The 23,926-nt window shown below is 44.7% G+C and overlaps 1 protein-coding gene across 5 annotated transcripts in view; it reads left to right on the top strand.

Annotated features, from left to right (window-relative positions):
• Positions 1-23,926, top strand: part of LOC115084556 (cytochrome c oxidase assembly factor 1 homolog) — a 157,300-nt gene that overhangs the window by 86,907 nt on the left and 46,467 nt on the right. Inside the window, exon 1 of one of the 5 annotated variants that reach the window (XM_029589561.1) lies at positions 23,694-23,714. The exons of the other annotated variants lie outside the window; for them this stretch is intronic. The gene's annotated coding sequence lies outside the window, so the exon portion shown is untranslated. Of the gene's footprint in view, positions 1-23,693; positions 23,715-23,926 lie in introns of those variants that run through there. 5 annotated transcript variants of the gene reach the window in all.

The following is a 23,926-nucleotide window of genomic DNA, read 5'->3' as shown; positions in this document are numbered from 1 at the left end:
GACTGACCGCGAAGACATGAGCTCAACACAAACCAGACTGCCAAATGGGAACAGGAACAGGACACAGGAACTCAGGAACACACAGCAGGAAGCAGGAATCCGCAGAGGGGAAGCACTACAATGGAGTCGACCTATTGCCAAGGCATAGGCTGCAGAGAGAGGCTGCCTTATATACCGAAGGGGTCTGATTTCATCAAAGGGCGCAGTTTGGGATTTCCTGCTGTGGGCCCTTTAAATGCCAGCAAGTCGGGCACGTGCTGCCTAAGGAATCCCTCCGGTGGTGGCGTCTGCCTAGCTGCGCTGCATCGGATGGCAGCCATCCTTGCTGGGGAAGCCGGCTGTGGCATTGGGGAACTGTGAACCAGGGTCCGAGCTGGAGGTAGGATCATCAGCCTGCGGGCCCATCTTGCAGACCGCTGAGCGCAACATCATTGATTTCTATTAACTCAGATAATAGGGACTTTTTTTAATGAACTGATACTCTGTGTGTACTATGCAGTATTTTTCGTGATAAGCAGCAGTACTCATCCACTGTTAAGTTAAAATTGTTACTGTTAATTATTTAGAAATTATATGTTAGTTCCCGTCAAGTCTGAAAGCAGTCGTGATAGCAAGAGAATCACCAATTACTTCATGCGCATTCAATATTAAGCAGCCTAGTATGGTTATATCAAAATGAAATCACACATAATGCATGACCCTGTTAGTTCCCATATTATTTGTTAAGCAGTAATGAAGTTAACCGTTGACTTTTAACTGGTTAACTTTGTCCATAGAACTGGCTGAAGTTGCGGCTGATTGTACGGTTAAATCTAACCACACAAAACTTAGGTGGTTAGGAGGAACCACAGAAAAACAGTATTTTTGGCTCTTTTGTGGCAACTTGGAGTGTGTGAAGACTTAACACCAGCTCTGCAGCTGGCATTAAGTTTTGCATCTTAAAACATGCGTGTGGGGCACACGGTGATTTTTGCATTCGGGCGAGGGTGGGGGCAATAGTCAATAGCCTCATCTACATCGAATTTGCATGTGATGAGTGCTATTAGCTACACGCTGGTTTGGATGTGTGTTTTAGATGCGCTAATCCCATTATTGCATTGGGAGTTATTCTAGTGCATCCAACCGTGCCCTAGGCTGAACTCACTGTATTGCTCACTTAAGAAGGCAAATTTAGCTAGAAAGTGCTGAATATTGTGCTAATTGACTAAATTTGAAAATCCCGCTCCAGGCACCCTGTGACCAGACCCCCTGCTTTGTTCAGCTAAATCTGTGTACTCAATAATTTTGTGTGGACAAAATGTATTCAGATTGGAAGAGGAGAGGAATTTTTAACCAGTTAGTTTTATATGGCTGAAAGTCGACTTAACTACATACATCTTTTGAATATCAAACTCTTGGTGACTCTGATCCAAATAGGATCACTTCCAGGGATTATGAAATTGTAAGCGAGCTGTGTTAAGAATTTTCAAAGTAATGTCTTAGCTGGAAAGTTTTAACCAGTGGGTGCTTTTCAGGGCAGGCTGTAGGGCAAATCATGCCTTAAACAAAAATGGTTGATGGTTCCTCCTCCCCTCCCAACTGTCAGGCCGATACAGTAAAGCGTGGCCGCGGTTACCCTGTTTCTAACATGTTTTGGACACATAAGGCGAACCCGCGATTCAGTATCCGGTTTTAGGCGTCCTTACCGCTTGCCGAAATGGACGTGTATCCGTCTCCACCCGCCGCATGTATATGATATGTTAATGATCGATTTAGCTATTCCCTCCGATACAGTAACCTGTGCCCAGATTATCGCCTTTTTAACCAGCTTATTTGCTGCATCTTTAACCTGTATATTTACCGCCTACCCTGACCCTGGCGTTAGTGTGGTGTTCAGTCAGCTTCCCGCTGCCTTGAGCGCCCGGCTGAAGCCCAGCAGCAGTTCTCTGAATCCGTTCTGTCTCGCTGCAGTTTATGCCACCGCTCATTGGTTCCGGCCGAAGAGTCATCACTAACTAATGGTTGAGTTGCCCGCAGCAAAGAAAAAAAAAACACCACATGCCAGCAACAAAGATTACTGCTAGAACTTAGCCGCCCAGTCCCAAACCAACCCGATCCACAGAAAAAAATGCTTCTCGCACAAGGGGGAAAAAAGTAACCCAACCTGGCACCACCGCGCTTAACTTCAGAGTACTTCGGTTCCGTAGGGTTTAGTTTCTGTACGGAAGAACGGACACCGTTTCCAGGGGCTCCTCTGGCCTTCTCGTGGGTCTGGGCTCCTTGTCGCCGCTGACTTGCAGTGGGCACAAGCTCCTGTATCAGGCCCTACCCCTATACACCCTACGCCATGACCTTGGACGTCCAGCCGGGCGCTCAGGTCGCAGCGTGCGTTCATGGACCTTCCCGCTGCCTTAAGCGCCCGGCTGGACATCCAAGCCGCGACCTCGGACGTCCGGCTTGGACGTCCAGCCGGGCGCTCAAGGCAGCGGAGTCTGTAGGAAAGAACCATCCACTTACCTGGTGGAATGACATTTCAAATGACAGGTACCAGCGCACCCTGCATACTGTATAGGCGCTGTATACAGTAAGATGGATTGCACACGCCTACCGCTTCATTGACGCACTTTGGACGCCACTTGGATTTGCATTTAATTTGAATACTGAATCGAGCGGTATGCGAACCAAAATATGCGCGTGGCAAACGAGGGTGCGCCCGGCACTGCCGCACTCTTTCTTACGCGTTCTTACTGTATCAGCCCGTGTGTAAGTGTGAGTGTGTGAAAGAGATAGAATGAGAGCCTGTGTATGACACATAGGCTATCAAACACCCAAGGCTCTCACTGTTACATACACATACACACACTTACATGTGTTCATTCTCTTACATACTCTCTCTCACACACACACACAGCCTGTCATACATGTTCATTTTCTCACACACACACACATCCATGCTCTTACCACACTCCTTCCCTCATACTCATATCTATGCTACTACACACACAGGCTCATGCTGAGGCTCTCACTTTCACACCCACACAGTCTCAGGGCCTCCCCCTCTCCATGGGCCACAGTGAGATGGAGCCCTACGAGCCTCTCTTTGGGCTGCAGCGAGATGGGGTCCGCTGTGGCCCTGCTGGGCCTTTGTTTGGGCTGCTGTGGCCCCTGGTCTCCACGGAGCCTCTCATCCATCGCTGTGACCTGGGTGATATTGGCAATACTCAGCTTGCCCCACCCCCAAGACCAGTTCTGTTGCTTTTCAAATATGTCCCAGTACAGAGAGGATGTGGATTTCTTATAAGAATAACAGTAGAACAATAAGGCTGGAAATAATATTCATTCTTCAGATGTAATATAATTATCTATCTCAAACACAATCATCCTGTAAAATGAACTAATTTTCCATTAAAAACCTTATCTGTTCATATATTTTCAGCCCAAATGTGAAGTAATGACAACCCTATTGCTAAATCCTACTCTGCTACATAACTGCATGTCCTGCAGTGGACAGTTATGGAAGGCTGCTGGATTGTAAATATTAACAATTGTCATTCACATTTTGCTAGCTTCCCTTCCCCCCCACCCTGCTGAAATTCATCACCCACCTCCCTGCTATATGCCAGATACTGCAACAGCCATATGGAGTTGGGGTCATTTGAACCGGCTCTCATTAGTATGGTGGATGGTACTAGGTATGCGTGCCTCGTGGGCTATTAATGCCGCTTCCATGGCATTTGCAACTCCAGCTGGTTTGGGGGAGCAGGGACTGGGTTGAATATAGACTCCTGCTTGTGCATATGGTAATTCCTAGTGACTGCAACTCACCCGATAGGGACGTGATGAAAATAGAAGCTTAGTAATGAAATGAAGTGGCAGACACTTGCAAAATAAAGAGTTCCTGATGTAAAGGAAGTTCAGGTTTGGGGAGTCTGAATTGTTTGTCTCAGTTTTCACAACAATCACACATGGCTTAATGAGTAATGTGGGAAAGGTACTAAGGGCACGGCAGTGCTAAATCCTTTCATGCCAACACGCAGGGCACCCACATGGGAGAATTAATGCTGAATCTTCCTGTAGCTATTTTAAGAGTCTGGATTGTCGTCTTGCAAAAATGACCCACCCAGTCTGGAACAAGGAGATGCTTGTGGTTCATTTTAAGCAATTCTGCTAAGAGATGCATGGAATAGGAGGGGCTGTGACCGGTCGGGATCATTCAGCAGCTATAAGCCAGTTGCTTACTGTACATAAACCAGCTTGGTAACATATTCTAGAGTGTTGTTTAACTACGGCCCTTGTGGCAAAATCTAAGGAGCATTTAGATCCACAAAAAAAATATGCTTTTCTGGATCAGGGAAAGGTGAATTTGGGGGATGACAAAAACAAACAAACCTGATTTCTGACAGGTATAGGAAAGTAAAAATGGGAGGAGGCAGGCGAGATTTATTTTCTTGAAGCAAGAAGCCTGAATTGGTGGAAGGTCATTCTTCTTCACTGTCTGTCTTATTTCTCCAGGTTAACAAGACTTGTATGTTATATCGGAACACCAGTTGCACCTAGGAAGGCTGAGAATTTCTGGACAGATATAAGCTCAGAGCTTCTTTACCCCATCCATCAGTTACGCATGAAATCTCCACATTAAAGCCCATAGCAATTGTCATTAATACCACTTCTCTGTCCTTCTTCATGGCAGACACTCCTCTTCCCCTCTCCCTGCCCTAGCTTACTCCCTCAAATTCCATGAGGTCTATGTTTAGAGGCTGCGGTTGTGCAGCAGTCCTACTATAGGGCATCTGCATATGTTTTTCCATGAGTTCTTTAAGAAATTGTTTTTTCTTTTAAGTGCCATTGGGAACACAGAATTTTTTTAAAGAGTTTTTGTTTTTTTTTATTTTTGTGCTAATTAGGCTTAGAATTCTGAAGATACAACTTAAAAAAAAATTTGTGAGATTGTTCCATGGAAACAGAGTTTTAAAAACCGAACAAACCCAAATGCTTGAGCAGTTGGTTGAATTCCACATTTCTCTCTGCCACTGTTGCACTCATTTTTTTTTTAATTATCTGTCTATTAATTTTCAAATTAACAAAATCAAGAGAACCTTGAAGGCAAGAAAAACACAGCAGGACAATATACAGAATACGTTTAACAAAATTTAACAAAGGCAAATATTCAAATATAGAACTTGCCATTATTTAATCCACAACTGGGGGAGGAATAAAAGGAGAGAGAAAAGGAAACGCCCAGAGACATCACTTCATCTACATTGGACTAACTCCATTACATTAGTACTATGGTAGATCCCTATTCCTCAAAAATCCTTCCAGCTGAGTTGGATCAAAAGAAAATATTCAGTACCTTAACATCTTTCAATTTTACAACTCATTTGCACGGAAATTTCAATAAGAAACTAGCATCAAGGGCAGTCACTCTTTGATGCTTTGAAAGAAATATTTTCCTTCTTTGCTGTGTGTCCTTGACAACGTTTGGGAAAAAACCAGCAGTCTTTTGATCCGAGAAGCACATATCTTTTTAAACAGAAAAACAAATCTCATTGTCCATTGCTTAATCCAATTCTTGTAAGCAAAAGAGTAAACTCTGTCTACAACTTCTGACTGCAGCTACTCTAGAAAACCTGAAAAATCCATCGTGTCAAAAGGTCGACTTAACTTTCACCAGATTTTCAGAAGCCAGCTTTCCTTGATCGAGTAAATATACTTTTGATATTGAAGGCATAGTTTCCTTAGAGATTTTCAAATATTCTACATGCAATTTCAAGATTTCCATAGGAGAAGTTAAAGAATAATAGGGAAAATTTTAAGAAATCTGAAATTCAGCCTTTGGGTGCACAATTCTCCTTAATTTCCAACTCCTGGTGTCACAGTTTATTATGTTTAATGAAAGCCATATTACATTCATATAAATTTAGAACACTTATTTTCAATTTCAACAACTTTCCTCCTTAATTAAGGATGCATGTTGACTCCCCTGTACGGTTAAAGCACCTAAAGGGGCCAATACAATAAATGAGCGTGGAAAACTGGCGCTCAGCGAGGGGCCGCGCTGCCAAGGAGGCGCTAGGGACAAATGTGCGCCCCTAGCGCTTCCTCGGCAGCGGGTGCCCAAGAGAGGTGGCTGTCAGCGGGTTAGGAAAACGGACGCTCATTAATTGAGCATCTGTTTCTCTAACCTGACCACCGGCACTTTAAAAATAACTTTTTTTTAAAAAACCTTTTGGTTCCTTCAATTTAATATTTCTGAGCATAAAAATGTGCAGGTCGGGTGCACATTTTTTTTTTTTTTTTTTTTTAGAACTGGGGAGAATAACTAATAGCTTCATCAACATGCATTTGCTATGTGATGAGTGCTATTAGTTTCGCCAGGGGTTGGACACGCGTTTTGGATGCTCGTCCAAAACCCGTGTCCAACCAGGGGTTAAGCAGTGCGCGTGGCCCCAAAGTAACTAATGCTGAGTCTATTTTAGTAGAAACATCCCTCTTCAAGTTATTGATATCTTTACATAGTACTTCCAGAGTAATTACTGCAGCTTTTTCTAGCAAAAGTTGTCTCACTGCTTCGGATCTAGGAGACACTAATAGAGAAGGCGATAGGGGACCCACCAAAACCAGGGGGGCCCCAAGTCACCTAAAGAGGGAGTAGGAGAATTAGTGAGCAAACCCCCACTCATAGACAATATATTCACCTACGGAAGAGAAGGATCCTCAGGAGTTAGGGAAACAGATGTTACTTCTAGAATGGAGCAAGTAGCTCCAAGCTGAGCATCATTTGTCTCTGAAAGTTGGTACACTCATTTTGTTAGGCATGTAATTTCTAATACTGAAGAGGTAGATACACTAAAATATCCTGCATACAGCAAAAGCTAAGGACTAAATGGCCAAGATAACTGCAGAGCTTGCTTAATTGCTTAAGAATTGTCTTTCTTCCCTTTTGAAAACTGAGTCCATTGTTTGTTTGCTTTTTTCTCTCAGCTTGTTCTGCATATTGAAGATGAAACCATTCCTGTGACAGGGTAAAGAGGGGAACCATTCTCAAACAAAAGGCTGCTCATTAAAAGCATATAATTCATGTGTTCCTCACACATGAGGCTGCCAGATGCTTGAATTTATTGGTTCCTTTTATGTTGCAGTTTACTAATCCAATCTAGTTCTGTGATGTGCTGCAACAGTCAGGGATTATGCAGGGTTACCACTGTATCTAAAGCTGCAGAAGTGGTTGATTATAAGGAAAGTCATCTTGTCAGCATTATTATTTCATTTGTTACTCTGCTGAAATTCAAAAAAGGCGACCAGAATTTATATTCATTTGTATTTGTAGATATAGATATACATGAAAAAAGGGAGTGGAATTGGGTGGATATTGAATATTAAAGAGACCACTACCTAAAAAAGAATTTTTGGGAGTATTTTTTGAGGTTTATAAATATTAAATATGTGCCTACATGTAAACCGTTGCGATGGTATTTAACTTAGCAACGGTATAGAAAAGTTTTTAAATAAATTATGATTACAGTACCATCAATTAAAATGGCAGTACTTTGATTCTGCTCATAATGCACCTGTAATTTTTTTAAATTTTTTGATAAACATAAATGAATATAATTCTAGTTGCCTTTTTTGTATTACTATTGATGTGCATTACCTGTTTACCTTCACTTGCTGTATATGTTACCATTGGTTATCTTTCTACCATTTTTCCCATAAATAATATCAACATATGAAAGCACCTTAGAGAAAGATGGGGGTGGTGGTGGCTTTTTTTTTTCTCTTTTCTCTTGTCAGTCTTTGCTACTCTTTCCTCCTTAGATGTCATGCCAAGGTGGTTCAGGGGACTCTTGTTGGTCCGAGGGCTGGAAGAATGGCTCCTTCATGATTCACACTCGTGCTATTCATTGACCAGCAGGGGCTGCCACAGTAGTGACAACGGTCTTCCCTCTCTCTCTGTGCCAGAGCATACCACCTCTGTGGCATGACCAGGCATAACTGACCCCAGTGGATGGGGGACTCTATAGAGTTTTGATAAGAGAAAGAGGACACTGTTGTCATTGCTTATTTAAATGCACTGGAGTAAAGGACTTTTCAGTAGGGAGAAGCTGGAACAATGGTAACATTATTGGTGCAAAAATAAGTCTAGGTCTAAAGAGGGAGACTCAGCACCCCTCTTGCACCTGAGACCAAGGTAAAATAAATAAATAGTAGCCAGCCAGTAAGAATCCAAGTTGATGTTAGGCAATCTACTGAAACTTTCAAGATCTTAAATGGAAGGATCCAGTAGAGGAGAAATTGTAATAATGATTGACTGGCCACAAATGGGCCCCACTGCAGTCAATAGAATTTCTTCCACAGGGACTGAAATTGGCGACTTGGCTGTAATCTGATTCTCTCTACCAGTTTATAACTGATCATGGTAACCAAGACTTGCATCGTTTCTCCATGGAGCTGTTTCTCCATGGAGCTGTAGGGTAGATGGCTACAATTGATTAAAAGATTTAGCTGATAATCTGATGATACAAATTTATTAGTTTTAAGGGGGCAGTTGCTTATACTTTTTTGAGGTAATCAGTTTTATTGTTGCAACATAAGTTTACAAGATTTAATATGGTACAAATATTTAATATGGTACAAATATTTGTTTTAAGTTTTTAACATTTTACAGAGCAAAGCACTGTTATGAAAAATAAACAGAAATTATGCATTATCTCCAAGTCAGCTTGCACTTGTCAATTACACAATTGCCAAGCTAATTAATCCAGCTGAAAGATAATAAAGCCAGTTTTATCAAACCCATAACCAGTGGCAGGTCACACTCCTGCAGAAAGCCAGGACCTGTCTCAATAGGATATGGGCAAATCCTCATGCAGGTGGATGACATATCCAAGATCTCACAGATGTCTCTGTGAGATATGCCAGCAGGAATAGGGTAAAGAAGTTCCTAGCTTTAGCTCTTTCAGGGGATAAGTTGGCAGGACTTCTGCTTCCAAGTTACAGAGCAAGCTGTGCTGAGCACAGAACTCAAGCTTGCAGGTTCACAGGTCTATATGTTCTATAGCAATTCACAGGTCACAATGATCTATAGCAGTCAAAACTCTGGAAGCAAAGTTCACAGTATCTAAACCCTGAGGCATAAAATCCCTTAGCAGAAGTTCTTCATGAACATTCACAGTCTGTATAGTTCAGAGTCCTTGTCTCTGGTTGGAACTTCATTCTCAGGATCATTATTGTCACTGCTGTGGTTAGTCCTGCCATTGAGCACTGCATACGTTTGGAGGCTTCATTCTGAAAGGCAGTGTTTGTGGGGGGAAACCACTCCCATACCCCTGGATAATCATGCAACAGCAGGCTTCCTTCCAAGGGGGGGGGGGTGTCTCCCAGAGGCCAGTGATTAGCTAGTGGGCCTCCACCCACTTCTTCCCTACCCCTGTCCAATATGAAAATATAATTTTCACAGGGTACCAAGAAGACAGGAAAGAGACAGAGGAGCAGGAGAGAATGACAGAGAGAAGGTAATAACAAAGGAGACCTGCCCACCTTTTATACAAGGTGGAGGAGTAGCTGAGTGGTTAGAGCAGGAGGCAGAGAACCAGAGAAATCAGTGTTCAAATCAGTTTTGGTATGGAAGTTGAAAAGTTGAAGTCCTGCTGTGGAATACAATATGTTTAAGATTAAGTTTTCTTCTATTCCTTGTCATGTGGCATTTAGTCCTTAACTCATTAAGGCACTAGTACTTACATACATGTGGTAGAGAACACTTCTGTCTCGTAATTGGATTAGCGTTGGGCTGCTGTTTACCATAGGGGATCCATTGATGTTCAAACATTATACAACTGGGTCTGTCATGCAGACTTCAGCAGAAGCCAGAAGGATGCAGTATGGCACCATTTACATAAGAGGCCATTTGGCAAGGAGTCGGAGAATTGTTCCTAGCTTACTTTTGCCAATTGTTTAATGTTCAAAAGCAACATACAATTATGTAGGATTTACCAGCTAGAATAAAAGCAGAAAATCTGATTAAGGGCATCTGTGAAGCAGACTAGTAGCCAGAGGAATCTCAGACAAACTAAACAATCAGATGGTGGGTGAAGAGGCAGACAGAATTAATCCTTAGCAATTATTTAAAAGGAATGGGTTATTTTTCCTCTGTTTCTGTTTACAGAAAAATTAAATCCATCAAAATGACTGTCACTAGTCATTAGGAAGTTGTCAACAGATGCAATTTACCTGTTCACTGCTACCCATAAACATCTTTTGTTATCCAACATAATTAACCTCCTCCTCTCACTCACCCCAGGGCCTAGCCTTTTTTTAATCTCTGCTGGTTTTGTCTAAGAATTACTAAGGCATAGAGGTGTTCCTGCATACTTTCAAAATAGGGCTGTGCCAGTAGTGCTCTATAAAAGCCAACTGTGGCTAATGTTGCTATTGTGACTGCTTATGAATATTTATGAAGCTGGCAAGCAAACTTTTTATCTTCATCAAATTTTCTGAGCTTCACTAGCAGCTGCTGAAAATTGAAGCCATATCATTGGTTAGAACCTGAGGATCATTTGCTAATTTATAAGCTCTGACTGGAAATAATTTGTTGGATGTTCCCTTAGAAAGGGGCAATTTTTAGTATGTTGGCTAGGTGCAAGGTACACGAGTATTTTTATACCTATGTGAATTTTCAGTGAATTTTTAAAGAGAACCGGCTGGGCAGTTTCCATGTTAGAATTTGCTTAATACTTATGCAGGTACAAAAGTGCCTGTGTGTTTCACAACTGTTATTTGTGCTGGTAGAGGAAAAAGGGGGTGGGCAAAACTATGTGTGTACATTTTAAAATTCAGTTTTGCACGTGTAGTTTGTTTATTTATTTATTTATTTAAAGGTTTTTATCTACCGACATTCGTAAGAACATCATGCCGGTTTACATCAAACATATTTAACTAAAGAGAAGAAGTTACATAGAACTAGGGTAGGGAAACAGGGGAGTTAAATATATATAACAGAAAAATTGTAAGACAGCAGTAAAAGAGAACGAGATTTCAATATATGTGTATAACGGAGGTAACAATATTTACAGTATTTACAGTTTATGCCCTGTCATGAACGCATCCTTTTAATCTGGCTAAAGGTATATGCACTGTGAAAGTGTGTGCGTCGTCATGCAGCCACTACCCAGGGTGCAAGCTTTGCACTGAGGGTTCTAGCCTGCTAACTTGTTGGATATCCAGCTAGATCCCTTTGAAAATGACTTATTACTTTCAATGAACATTGCTCACTTCCCTCCAATCGAAAGGCTGGTTATTTCCTGACTGTCCATAGAACGTCCTTGGATTGTGTCCTTGCTCCCAATACAGCATAACCACCGGAAGATCCTGCATAGCCTTTCCTAGTTCATATAGGCCGATGCAATATTCAGGCGTTCAGGTCAGCGCACCGCTAAACGCCTGGATGGACATGCGTTTTGGACGTGCTAGGCTTACGCCCGATGCAATACTGGGATCAGCGCGTCCAAAACATGCATACAAACCAGCGCTTCGTTAATAGCACTCATCGCCTGTAAATTCCATGTAGATGAGGCTATCAGCTATTACCCCACAAGGCCAAAAATTGCCATGCGACCAAGGCGCCCATTTTAACACAGCAAATTGTCCAGCGTTTTCCCTGCTTACAGATCCCATGGACTCATGATCTTGGTTCTAAAAAAGAATTTCTCTTCCAGTCAGCAGGTAAGTAGGTCACAGTCTTTTACAGAACTAGTTATTTATTTATGTATTTATTTTATTTTATTTTATTTTGAAACTTTTAATATACCGACATTCATAGGACATATCACGCCGGTTTACAAAAAACTGAAGCAGGCAGAAAATACAAAAAACAGGGAGGGGATAGGGGGAGCAGGTAAGAAAGGGAGAGAGAGGGGCAGGGCAAGAACAGCGAGAAAGGATAGGGCAGGTAGCGAGAGAGTAGCAAAACAATAATTTAGTTAAGAGAGTTCAAACTGATTTAGCCTTACTCTTCTGAGAATACTACTTCAGCCCTTCTCTACCTCTAAACCCAGAGGCAGCTCTTCGTTCCTCAATCTCTCAAATCCCAGTAACAGTTCTGCATTTCTACTAGACGTCCTCCTATCTTACATACACACAGACTAAGGGGTACAGAGACCTGTACCATTACCACCCCTCATTTAGGGCGTGGTTTCCAACATGCGTAACCCTGACTCAGGTAATTCGGTACAAGTCCAGGGCTCACACTCAATAGTGGGACTAAGCTGCTGTCTAAAATATTCAATCTCCTTATGGCTCATGCAGTGGATTCTCTGTAGGGGGAGGTTACTCTCCAGGAGTGGGGGTGTTCTGCGCGTCTGGCTCCATGTGCCTAAGACCCAGAAGAACTCATGAATGGTGTACCAGCCTAATGTCTTCACTAAAGCACTTGTTCAATATGGATAAACTGATATACATAATGGGGTAGATTTTCAGAGGTGCGCGCGCTACTCGGCGCGCACACATGTATGCCCGATTTTATAACATGCGTGCGCATGTTATAAAATCGGGGGGTCGGCATGCGCAAGGGGGTGCACAATTGTGCGCCGAGCCACATTGCCTTCCCCCGTTCCTTTCCAGGCCGCTCCGAAATCGGAGTGGCCTCGGAGGGAACTTCCCTACCTCCCCTGCCCTTTCCCCCCTTACCTTTTTCTTCTTCCTTTTTTTGTTTTAAAACTTAGTTCAGCCCTGGGGCTGAAGTAAGCTGCACGCGCAGCCCGACTGCTGGCGCGCAATCCCCGGCACGGCAGCAAATGGCCCCTGTGCCGGGAGCCTCTGACCCGCCCCTTTTTGCAAGCTCCGGGACTTACACGCATCCCGAGGCTTTATGTGCGTCGCCGAGCCTTTTGAAAATCTGGCCCAATATGCTTAATCTTTGGAAAATCCACAGTCCAGAAATAAATTCCATAAACTTTAATCGTGTAGTCCCTCTCCTCTGTACTGGAGTCCCAGCTGTTTCCCTGTTGAAACCAGGAACTCCCTAAACCATGTTTCTAAAAACTCCCTCCCATTTAGGGGTAGATTTTCAGAGGTAGGCGCGGGCGTACATGTGCGCGCGCTACCCGGCATGCACACATGTATGCCCGATTTTATAACATGCGCGCGCATGTTATAAAATCGGGGGTCGGCACACGCAAGGGGATGCACGATTGTGCGCCGAGCCACGCTGCCTTCCCCCATTCCCTCCCACCCCACCTTCCCTTCCCCTACCTCCCCCGCCCTTTCCCCCCTACCTTTTTCTTTTTTTTTCCCTTCTGTTTTAAAACTTACTTCAGCCCTGGGGCTGGCTGAAGTAAGTTGCGCACGCCGGCCAACTGCCGGCGTACGATCCCCGGCACAGCGGCAAATGGCCGCTGTGTCAGAGGCCTCTGACCCCGCCCACGCCCCGGACCACCCTTTAGTAAAGCCCCAGGACTTAGACGTGTCCCGGGGCTTTACGTGCATCGCCAGGCCTTTTGAAAACTGGAGCTTTGAAAATCCGGCCCTTAGTGTTCCAGGGGTACCTGAATCTTATGATTGCTTTGAACTTATCCTTGCTAATGCATCCACTCCTCTCCATTGTTTCTTTGCTGTATCTGATAGGTACCTCCTTTACTCTTCTCTGCTTACTGGATAGGTATCTTTTACGGATGAACACTCGGAGGGTGCTGTATCGTACTGGAGAGGTATCCTCTCCTCTACAAGCAGTTCTTCCATAAAGGCACTGTTTCTCTTTCTCTGGGGGGGGAATGCAGCGTGGAAAAAGTCCATTCAAATGAAGTCACAGAATGATGAATCTTCTCCTTCTCAGAAAAATAAATCAATTAAAAAGTCTGTCAAACCTCTAAAAATTCTGATCCCACTGATTTGGGCCTAAGGTTTCTCCAGAAAACCAGACAGCTGAAAAGAACACTTCTTTCCCTTAGACTTTCCACATAAAAATCCACAACTCCTCTGGGGTCTCTGTCCAATATAGAAATAGGAAGCAGCCGTTGCAGCAGGCTCGCCTTGGGATGCTGAGGCATAGATGCTGTGTTTTTCTCCTTTTTTAAATTGTGTAGCCCTTCTATGGGGGCCACACCTTCATAGGAATCCCAGTGGGACCCTACATGCATATTTTAGAAAGACCCAAAGGGTGCATTTGTTATGTGACTGGGGGTTTAGAGGACCATCCTCGGGCAATGTTGATGGTACTTCTCCAAAATCTTGAGGTATCCCCCCTTCTGTACATTGTCCATGTTGCTATTCCATACAATAGGATGAGGATCACAACTGGTAGATAAATCATGAGCTTGTTTTCAGATATGATGTCACTGTCATATTGCATATTGCATCAGCAGGGATGTGTATTTTTCATTTCATTGTCAAGATGGAATGAAAGAAAAACATGAAATTTTGTTTGTTTTTGTTTCATTTTGAATATTCACTGCCAACATTAAAAAAAAAAAATTAACAGTGCCAGCCCTTACCTCACTGCGGTCCTCAGGTCTTCTGGGAGTAGGAGTGATCCCCAATTGTTTCTGCCTTGCTGCTCTTCTGGATTTCCAAAAATGGCCACCGGTGACCTGAGATTGGCACTATACAACAAAACAAGGATCGCTCCTGCCCTTAGAAGACTCGAGGACTATGATGGGGTAAGGACTAGGTTGGAGGGATGTTGTGGGAGTTCTGGGGGCTAGGAGGGCCTTTGGTTAAGTAGTGTTTTTGAGAAGGGGGAGGGGTATTTTCCTTTAGTTTTGTTTTGAATAAATAAAGCAGTTTAAAAAAGGAATGAAATAAAAGAAAAATGAAAAGCATAACTAAACAAACAATGTTCATGTGTACTTCTCTACTGTTATTCAGCAAGGCTCTTTGGCTTATCCACAACACAGTTCAGCTCTAGTATACCTAACCTGGCCTGAACTATTGCTTTTGGGAAACCTACTGCACAATCTAGAAGCTCTGATAGGAACATAAGAAATGCCATGCTGGGTCAGACCAAGGTCCATTAAGCTCACCATCCTCTCTCTGACAGTGGCCACTCTGAGTCACAAGTACCCAGTAGGACCCCAAAAAGTAGATCTATTTCTTGATCCTCAGATGATGTCAGCATACAGACCAAGCAGTCTCCTTCCGCGATTAGAGGTAATGGCTTATCTGCTAAAACATCCTGAAACGTCACAGGAGTATAGTTTGGTTGCATCTACAAACCAAAAGGTGTCTTGGAAGTAATAAAGGAATAGCTTCTCATATCAAAGGCCACTGTACAGAACGAACCATGGGAATAAAGAGGCACAGGCTAGCCTGAATTACAGGCCTTTCCTGTTTTAAGAACTGGCTGATTTGTGAGATGAAGAAACTATCAGGAGCCATCACTGGATCGTCTCACATTCAGACTCTGACAAAATTCTCGCCTGGAACCAGTTGTACAAGACTTCATGCAGCAAATAACTTTCTAGGAATCAGGGTACATCTCAGGGTATCTTGTGAAAAGAATGTATGTATTGTGTAGAATGCTTTAACATCTACATTCTTAATGAGGCTTAGGGAAGTCCAGTTTTATAACCGTGCACTTAGGGCTGACATCTATGCGGACTTCAGCCTGAATTTCCAAAGCGAAATTACATGTGTAAGTCTGCTTTGAATATTAGCATTGCGTGGGATAGGCACACACATGTATACCCACTAGGGCGCAGGTGTAAATGTTCATGCAAACACTTAAGTGCCTATTTTTGAAAATTGGAAGGGCATGGGTAAATGATTTCCTCACCCCAGCTCCACCCCCAAGAATGCTTCTTTACAGTACACAGAAAAGTGCACATGAATTTGCTTGTGCACATACTTTTGCGCATATAGGGGTAGATTTTAAAAGAAGCGCGATCAGCCTACTTTTGCTTGCGCATCAGACTCAAGCAAAAGTACGCTGGATTTTAGTAGATACGCGCGGAGCCGCGCGTATCCACTAAAATCCCTGGATCGGCGCGCGCAAGGCTATTGATTTTGTATAGCCGGCGCGCGCCGAGCCGCGCTGCCTAACCCGTTCCCTCCAAGGCCGCTCCGAAATCGGAGCGGCCTCGGAGGGAACTTTCCTTTGCCCTCCCCTCACCTTCCCCTCCCTTCCCCTACCTAACCCACCCGCCCGGCCCTGTCTAAACCCCCCCCCTTACCTTTGTCGGGGGATTTACGCCTCCCGGAGGGAGACGTAAATCCCCGCGCGCCAGCGGGCCTCCTGCGCGCCGGGCCGCGACCTGGGGGCGGGTACGGAGGGCGCGGCCATGCCCCCGGACCGCCCCGGGCCGTAGCCACGCCCCCGTACCCGCCCCCAAAACGCTCCCGACACGCCCCCGAAACGCCGCGACGACCGGGCCCGCCCCCCGACACGCCCCCGACACGCCCCCCCTCCGAAAACCCCGGGACGTACGCGAGTCCCGGGGTCTGCGCGCGCCGGTAGGCCTATGTAAAATAGGCTTACCGGCGCGCAGGGCCCTGCTCGCGTAAATCCGGGCGGATTTACGCGAGCAGGGCTCTTAAAATCCGCCCCATAGGGGGCAATTTTCTAAATGATTTACACACTTAAAACTGGGTTTTACACATGTAAATGAACTGTATGCATTTAAGTGGACTTTTGAAAATTGCTACGATATATACCATTGAATTGTCACTAGGTTTTATACGTGTAAGTGCACTTTAAGCATATAAATGGCCTTTGAAAGTTGCTATGAGAGTATGTTACATTTGCACATGTAACTCCTTTGAAAATTACCCCCATAATTCCCAGGATTATTTTTCATTTCTGCATGTAAATGCTTTTGAAAATTACCTCCTAAAAAAGCACGTTTCCAGAAGAAAACAGAAAACACATTATGCTAATGCACACAGAACTAGATATGATTCTGCCAAAATCAGAGGTATGTGTGCAAAATAGAACATTCTGTGTTAGAAAACAGGTAGGATGGGCAGGTCTTCTGCTTTATACAAGGCAGACCCAATTTTAAAGAAATTAGCCGATGTCCTCTTTAAGTATGCACAGATTCTGAAAAGGGGGATGTAGATGGTATGGCACATTATTCCCCAACTCCTTTCCCCCTCTCTCTCATTTTCCATTCTGCTCTTTTTCACCATCTCTTCTGGCCCTTGCAGATTTCTCTCCATCTTCCCCCCCCCCCTTTTATTTTTGTTTTGCTGGGTCCTCTCTTCCTGCGCTGCCCCCATTTCTCTCTATCCACCCCCATTTTTTCTCCCATCTCGTCAATCTCAGATACCTTTCCTTCTCCCATCTCTCTTAAAATTTGTCTCCATCTCCTCTCATAAGTTTCTTTCTGTCTTCAATTCAGGTTCCTCATCATCTCCTTGTTTGTCCTCTGCCAGTGTCCGCTTCTTCTCCCCATGCCCTTGGATTCTTTTCTAGCTCTCCTCTCCTTTCCCTTCAGTTCTTTTCCATTTCTCCTCTAACCTATCTTTTCAGATTCCTCTCTGCCTTCCTCTTTTTTACTTTGGGTTTCTCTCAGTTTCTGGGGCAAAGCACTGGGGGCAGAATAGTGGCAGGCCAGAAATGTGTGATTCCTGTTCCTTCAGCTGCTCTTCTCCCATGATGCAATGCTTTCTTTGCAATCAGGAAGGGTAGGATGAAGAGGAAAAGTGCTCCTGCTTATTGTGTCCCCACACTGCCTTCCTGCTGTCTGACTGCCACGGAGGATAGTAGATGGAAGAAGATCGGCGGTTTAAATGTGGCAATTGTTGATACAGCTTTTCTTACAGGACAAGCAGGATGGTTGTCCTCACATATGGGTGATATCATCAGGATGGAGTCCAATCACGGAAAACTTCTGTCAAAGTTTCCAGAACTTTGACTGGCCCCTAATAGGCATGCCCAGCATGGCACTAAGCCTGCAGCCAGCAAGGGTCCCCCTTCAGTCTTCTTTTTTCCGCGCAGCAGTAGACTCGCGGTAAAGGAGCTCTGAAGAGATTCCTGACAGGAATTTTCCTCACGGAATTACTAAAAGTTAATTTGCCCCACAGGGGTCCCTCCTCTAACTTTTTTCAGACCGCGGTACAATTACCGTCAAGTTTGGCCCTACTGTACGACAAATCCTATTTAGTCCCATCTCAAACCTTGTCGTTCATTGGGGCAGACTAGAACACCTTGCAGGCAAAGGCTTTCCTGCCTCGACAGCATGCACAAACTCTCGTGTCTCTTGCTCACCAGCTGCAGTCTCAGCACTCTGCGACCGCACGCCAATTTCTCATCCTTCTGGGACACATGGCGTCCTCAGTCCATGTCACACCAATGGCCCGCTTGGCCTTGAGAGTCTTGAAGTGGACTCTAAGGTCTCAATGGACTCAAAGCACTCAGCCCCTGTCGACCTTTGTCCACATCACCGACTCACTCCGTCTGTCTCTCGCCTGGTGGAACAATCAGAACAATTTTCTCCAGGGTTTGCCCTTCCAGACTCTAGACACTGAAGTCACGCTCATCACCGACGCTTCCAACCTCGGCTGGGGAGCCCATGAGGCCAATCTGGAAACACAAGGATCTTGGTCTCCAAAGAAAGCCAAACACCAAATAAATTTTCTGGAACTTCGAGCAATCAGATATGCTCTCAGAGCTTTTCAGGATCGTCTCTCAACTCAAGTCATCCTGATTCAGACGGACAACCAGGTGGCCATGTGGTACATCAACAAACAGGGAGGCACAGGCTCCTTCCTTCTGTGTCAAGAAGCTGCACAGATTTGGGCGGAAGCTCTCTCCCATTCGATGTAGCTCAGGGCCACCTACTTGCCGGGAGTGGACAATGTGTTGGCAGACAAGCTGAGTCGCATCTTTCAACCGCACGAGTGGTCTCTCAATCCCTCAGTGGCGAACTCCATCTTCCAACAATGGGGAGCTCCTCGGATAGACCTCTTTGCGTCTCCTCAAAACCGCAAACTAGAGAACTACTGCTCTGTCATTCGCAGCAAACACTCTCAACCCAGAGACGCATTCTCCCTCTCATGGGCAACCGGTCTGCTCTACGCATTCCCTCCACTTCTTCTCTCGAAGACTCTCGTGAAGTTACGTCAGGACAAGGGAACCATGATCCTGATAGCACCTCACTGGCCATGCCAAGTGTGGTTTCCAATACTTCAGGATCTCTCCATCTGCAGGCATATTCCCTTGGGAAAGGACCCGCTTCTGATCACTCAAAACGACGGGTGCCTACGCCATCCCAATCTTCAAGCCTTGTCCCTGACAGCATGGATGTTGAAAGGTCAATCCTTCAGCCACTTAACCTTTCTGAACCAGTTTCCCGTGTCTTGATTGCTTCACGGAAGTCTTCCACGAGAAAAGCTTACTCTTACAAATGGAAAAGTTTCATGTCATGGTGCTCTTCTCAGTCCCTTGACCCCTTTTCCTGTCCAATCTCGAAGTTTCTGGACTATCTCTGGCATCTCTCAGAGTCAGGTCTTAAGACTTCCTCCATCAGAATGCATGTCAGTGCGGTAGCCGCCTTCCATAAAGGTGTCGGGGAGGTCCCCATATCAGTACAACCCCTGGTAACACGTTTTTTGAAGGGCTTGCTCCACATCAAGCCTCCACTACGTCCTCCGGCCCCTTCTTGGGACCTTAATCTGGTTTTGGGTTGGCTCATGAAACCACCATTCAAGCCTCTTCACTCTTGTGACCTTTGATATCTCACATGGAAGGTGATTTTCCTTTTGGCTGTCACTTCAGCTCGCAGAGTTAGTGAATTGCAGGCCCTAGTTACCTATCCGCCTTATACTAAACTTCTGCAGGACCGGGCGGTACTTCACACTCATCCTAAATTCTTACCTAAGTTAGTTTCGGATTTTCATCTCAATCAGTCCATCATACTACCTACCTTTTTTCCCAGGCCCCATGCCAATCCAGGAGAGCAAGCTCTGCATACCCTTGACTGTAAACAGGCTTTAGCATTCTACCTAGACCGTACAGCTGCCCACAGGGAAAGCACTCATTTGTTTATCTCTTTCCACCCTAACAAATTGGGGAAGCCTATGGGTAAGCAGACTCTCTCCTCCTGGTTGGCGGACTGCATATCCTTCTGCTATCAGCAAGAGGGTATTCCATTTCAAGACCGTGTTAAAACACACTCTGTGAGGGCCATGGCGACCTCAGTAGCACACCTACGATCGGTGTCGCTTCCTGACATTTGCAGGAGTGCCACCTGGAGTTCTCTCCACACCTTTGCAGCCCACTATTGCTTGGACAAAGCCGGAAGACAAGATTCCATCTTCGGCCAGTCTGTCCTTCGTAACCTATTTACAATGTAACATACCAACACCCTTACACCTGCCCGGTGGGGTTCAGGATGCCCTCTACCAAATTCCACCCCAGTTGTTGTGCCTGTTGCATGCCTTTGGGTACATTTGGTGCATGTCCGGACATCCTCAGCTCGGTACTCACCCATATGTGAGGACTACCATCCTGCTTGTCCTGTGAGAAAGCAAATGTTGCTTACCTGTAACAGATGTTCTCACGGGACAGCTGAATGTTAGTCCTCAAGAAACCCGCCCACCGCCCCGCGGTGTTGGGTTTGTAACGTTTTATTATTTTATTTTTCGGCACTGCCTGTAGCTTTTAAATAAGACTGAAGGAAGGACCCCTGCTGGCTGCAGGGTTAGTGCCATGCTGGGCATGCCCAGTAGGGGCCAGTCAAAGTTCTGGAAACTTTGACAGAAGTTTTCCGTGATTGGGCTCCATCCTGATGATGTCACCCATATGTGAGGACTAACATTCTGCTGTCCTGTGAGAACACCTGTTACAGGTAAGCAACATTTGCTTTATGAAAGTAATTACCTGTATTCTAACAATGCATTTGTGGCCACTCTAAAAATAGGCAAGAGTTATGAGGATCTCAGCAGTTTCATGCAACAGTGGTTGCTGCAGCCAGTGAGATGTTTTCAGCTGCACCATAAATGATCGGCCTCCTTTTATTTTCTCCATTATTCCTCTTTGGATGTGTGTCCCTCCCACGACGATGAAATAGATTGGGGGAAGAGAATGACACTGAGCGTGTCCCAATTGCTGATGTTGCCGCCGTGGAAAGGCATGAAACCAAATGCAGCTGATCAGATTGTAGAAAACAAATCATCTTTTTTTTTTTTCTTCAACTTAATTTTATTCTGCAGACTCAGATAATGTAAGTCACAGGAAAAGGGCTAGATGCAGTACATTTCTGCTTCTCTTACTCATGCACTTCACTTCTCTCACTGGAAAAAAAAAAAAAAAAAAGAGCCTGGAAGCCACCACACACTCATGAACCTTCTTTCTGAGGACTTTGGCAACAAATTTGGAAAACAGGTTTCAGAAAACCTGCATAAATCTGCTGCTTCTGTCTCATCCCTGCGCCTTTCAGAGGCCCACAGTTATCCTGCAGACACCCTCTCAGGTATCTCACTGCTTGGTCTCTCCTACCTACTGCCATGTCTTAGTGAAGCCTTTCAGAAAGGCAGGGGAAGAGAGAAATTCTAAAGTATGAAGAAAAGAGAAGCTGGAGGATGGGGGCGATGAGAGAGACCTGAGAGGAAAGGGAGGGAGAACAGACATATGTCCAATAGACTTGAATGGAGCTGTAAGGTGGCCACCAGCAGCTGAGAAGATGTTATCCTGCCCAAGGCAGAAGTAAATATATGCAGAGACGGCCGCATGATGTGCCAAGTGCCTAGACGGGAGTTTGGCAGAACAGATCCCAAATTCCAGGGGGCCTATAGGAAATGTCTGTGGAGGCCACTCGCACCACATGGCACAGGAACAGGAAAATACTGCCAAATGTTGTTTTTCTAATCATGTAAAAAAAAAAAAAAAAGACAGTTTAAACCCTGAATATCTACCACTACTGGGTCACTGATGTGCTTCCCAAATTTGGTAGCATCAAGCCCACTGTGTTTTCATAAAGGCTGCACCTGAAAACTGAGGTGACTGACAGGCCTGTGCTCTGGTTCCCTGCAGCAGTGAGGGGCAAGCGTTAATTAACAGGAAATCCTAGGGACACTGTGGGAGCACTTTCACTGTCATAAGCAAGCATGTTGGAGTCTGCAGTAAGGGACGACATAAAAGAAAAACAAACAAACTGCCCAAACCAGTTATGTGGTGGCAGCAGTCACCCTTGGCTTAAAACATTAACAATCAATCAAACCCTGTCGAAGATGGAGCGCAAGACAGGTTCTTCCAACTGAAAAGCTTCACCATTCTATCTCAACCACGGAAAAGCAGAAGTGAAAGTGCTTCCCTGACTGTTTTAACAAAGTTACCTTGGCTAGGTAATCTGAAATGGGATTACATATGAGTAAACCTGTACATTATAAAATAGCCATTTACCCCTGGAGAGGCTCATTTTCAAGTGGCCTGCATAAGCTAAACTGTGCGTGGGTACATTCTTTGCCCTGCAGACTAGCCTGAATTTCCAAAGCGGGTTTATGCAGGGCTCCTGGACGTGCTGACATCCACGCGCAGAGTTACTCCTGCTCCCCGGCGGAGGTAAACTGTGTGTGAGCCGTGTCCCCTCCCCAGTTCTATCCCCGGAGCACCTCTTTCCTAGTGTGCATAAACGTATGCCGAAAATAGGCTTTCCCCACACCCCCCCAACCCAGGTACTTTTTAAAAGGCCATTTACACACAGAAAAAACAGGGATTATGCACATAAATCATCTTAAAAATAATCCCCCAAAATATCAAGAAGCTAGCTATGAGGCCTACAGACTGATATAATTTAGACTAACATTTACAAATGGATATTTTGCTACTGGATGATTCCTTATCTGGTTCTTGAACACACACACACGCTCAGTAGCATGGGATCTTCTTAGTGTTTGGGTAATTGCCAGGTTCTTGTGGCCTGGTTTGGCCTCTGTTGGAAACAGGATGCTGGGCTTGATGGACCCTTGGACTGACCCAGCATGGCAATTTCTTATGTTCTTATCCTCCATCCCTATCCTCAGCCCTCCCTTCTGCCCCTTTTTCCCATCAATGTTTTTTGCAGAGGCCAATTGCGGTTCGCCGAAGACCTTTCTTAAGAAACATATGTTTATTTTTATTTGCTAGTGATGGCTGCTGGCACAGGATTTCAGTCCTTTTTCATTTTCCTACTGTCTTGCCAAAACTCTGAGAGGTTCTAGTTACAGCTGCCCTCGATCTGACTGCAGGGAGAGTCAGTCTTTTGTGAGACAAACCAGGAGAAAGAAGAAGGGAGGCATTGGGGCCTGCTGGCTGATTTTGCATAGGGTGCCAAATGGAGATGCGCAGTTTTCTGAAGTGTTCGTAGCATGTTTGTTGCCGAGTGAAAATTGACAGTAAATTTACTCTAATTAGCTCACGGATTTCCTTTGGCAGTACAGCCTGGCATAGAGTCAGCTTTATGCTTTATTCGTCTAACAAACTTATTCAGAGTCAAAAAAAAAAAGTCTCCTACCCAGAAGCAAAATCTAGAAAAGACATTGTTTGTATTCTCTTTACAGACCAGAGGATGTCTTTTGAAGGGAGGTGGCAGATTAGTATGTAAACTTCTTCTGCTTTACTTTACATTCTTTAACTTTTTTTTTTTTCGATATTGCTGTTCTTGTTTAATGAACACTGCATACAAACTGTTTTCCAAATTTGTGCAGTCCTGGCACCATCTCATAATCATGTTTCCCCTGCATTACAGGCAACTCCGAGACTACGACCCAAAAGTAGAGGCTCCTGTGGTCCGGGAGGTGGAGTCTGGCTAGAAGTTTTAATAAATGTAAGCTCAGAGCTCCTGGGCAGAAGGTTAAGACAATTTCCACTCCCATAATGACATCAAGTGTGCGACAAACAGTCCTAGACGTAATTAACGGGAGCTGCATCTTGCTCTCTGGCTGCAGAAGATTATATTGCAGTATTTGGCCTTTAAGAGGGTAATTTTTCAAAGGTATTTCCAGGGGTAAAGCAGTGCTTTACCTGCAGAAATGGCAT

Source organism: Rhinatrema bivittatum, chromosome 2, assembly GCF_901001135.1.
Source record: "Rhinatrema bivittatum chromosome 2, aRhiBiv1.1, whole genome shotgun sequence".
Lineage (NCBI taxonomy): Eukaryota > Metazoa > Chordata > Amphibia > Gymnophiona > Rhinatrematidae > Rhinatrema > Rhinatrema bivittatum.
The sequence above is the reverse complement of the archived record's forward strand: the minus strand, read 5'-3'. Positions and strand labels throughout refer to the sequence as shown.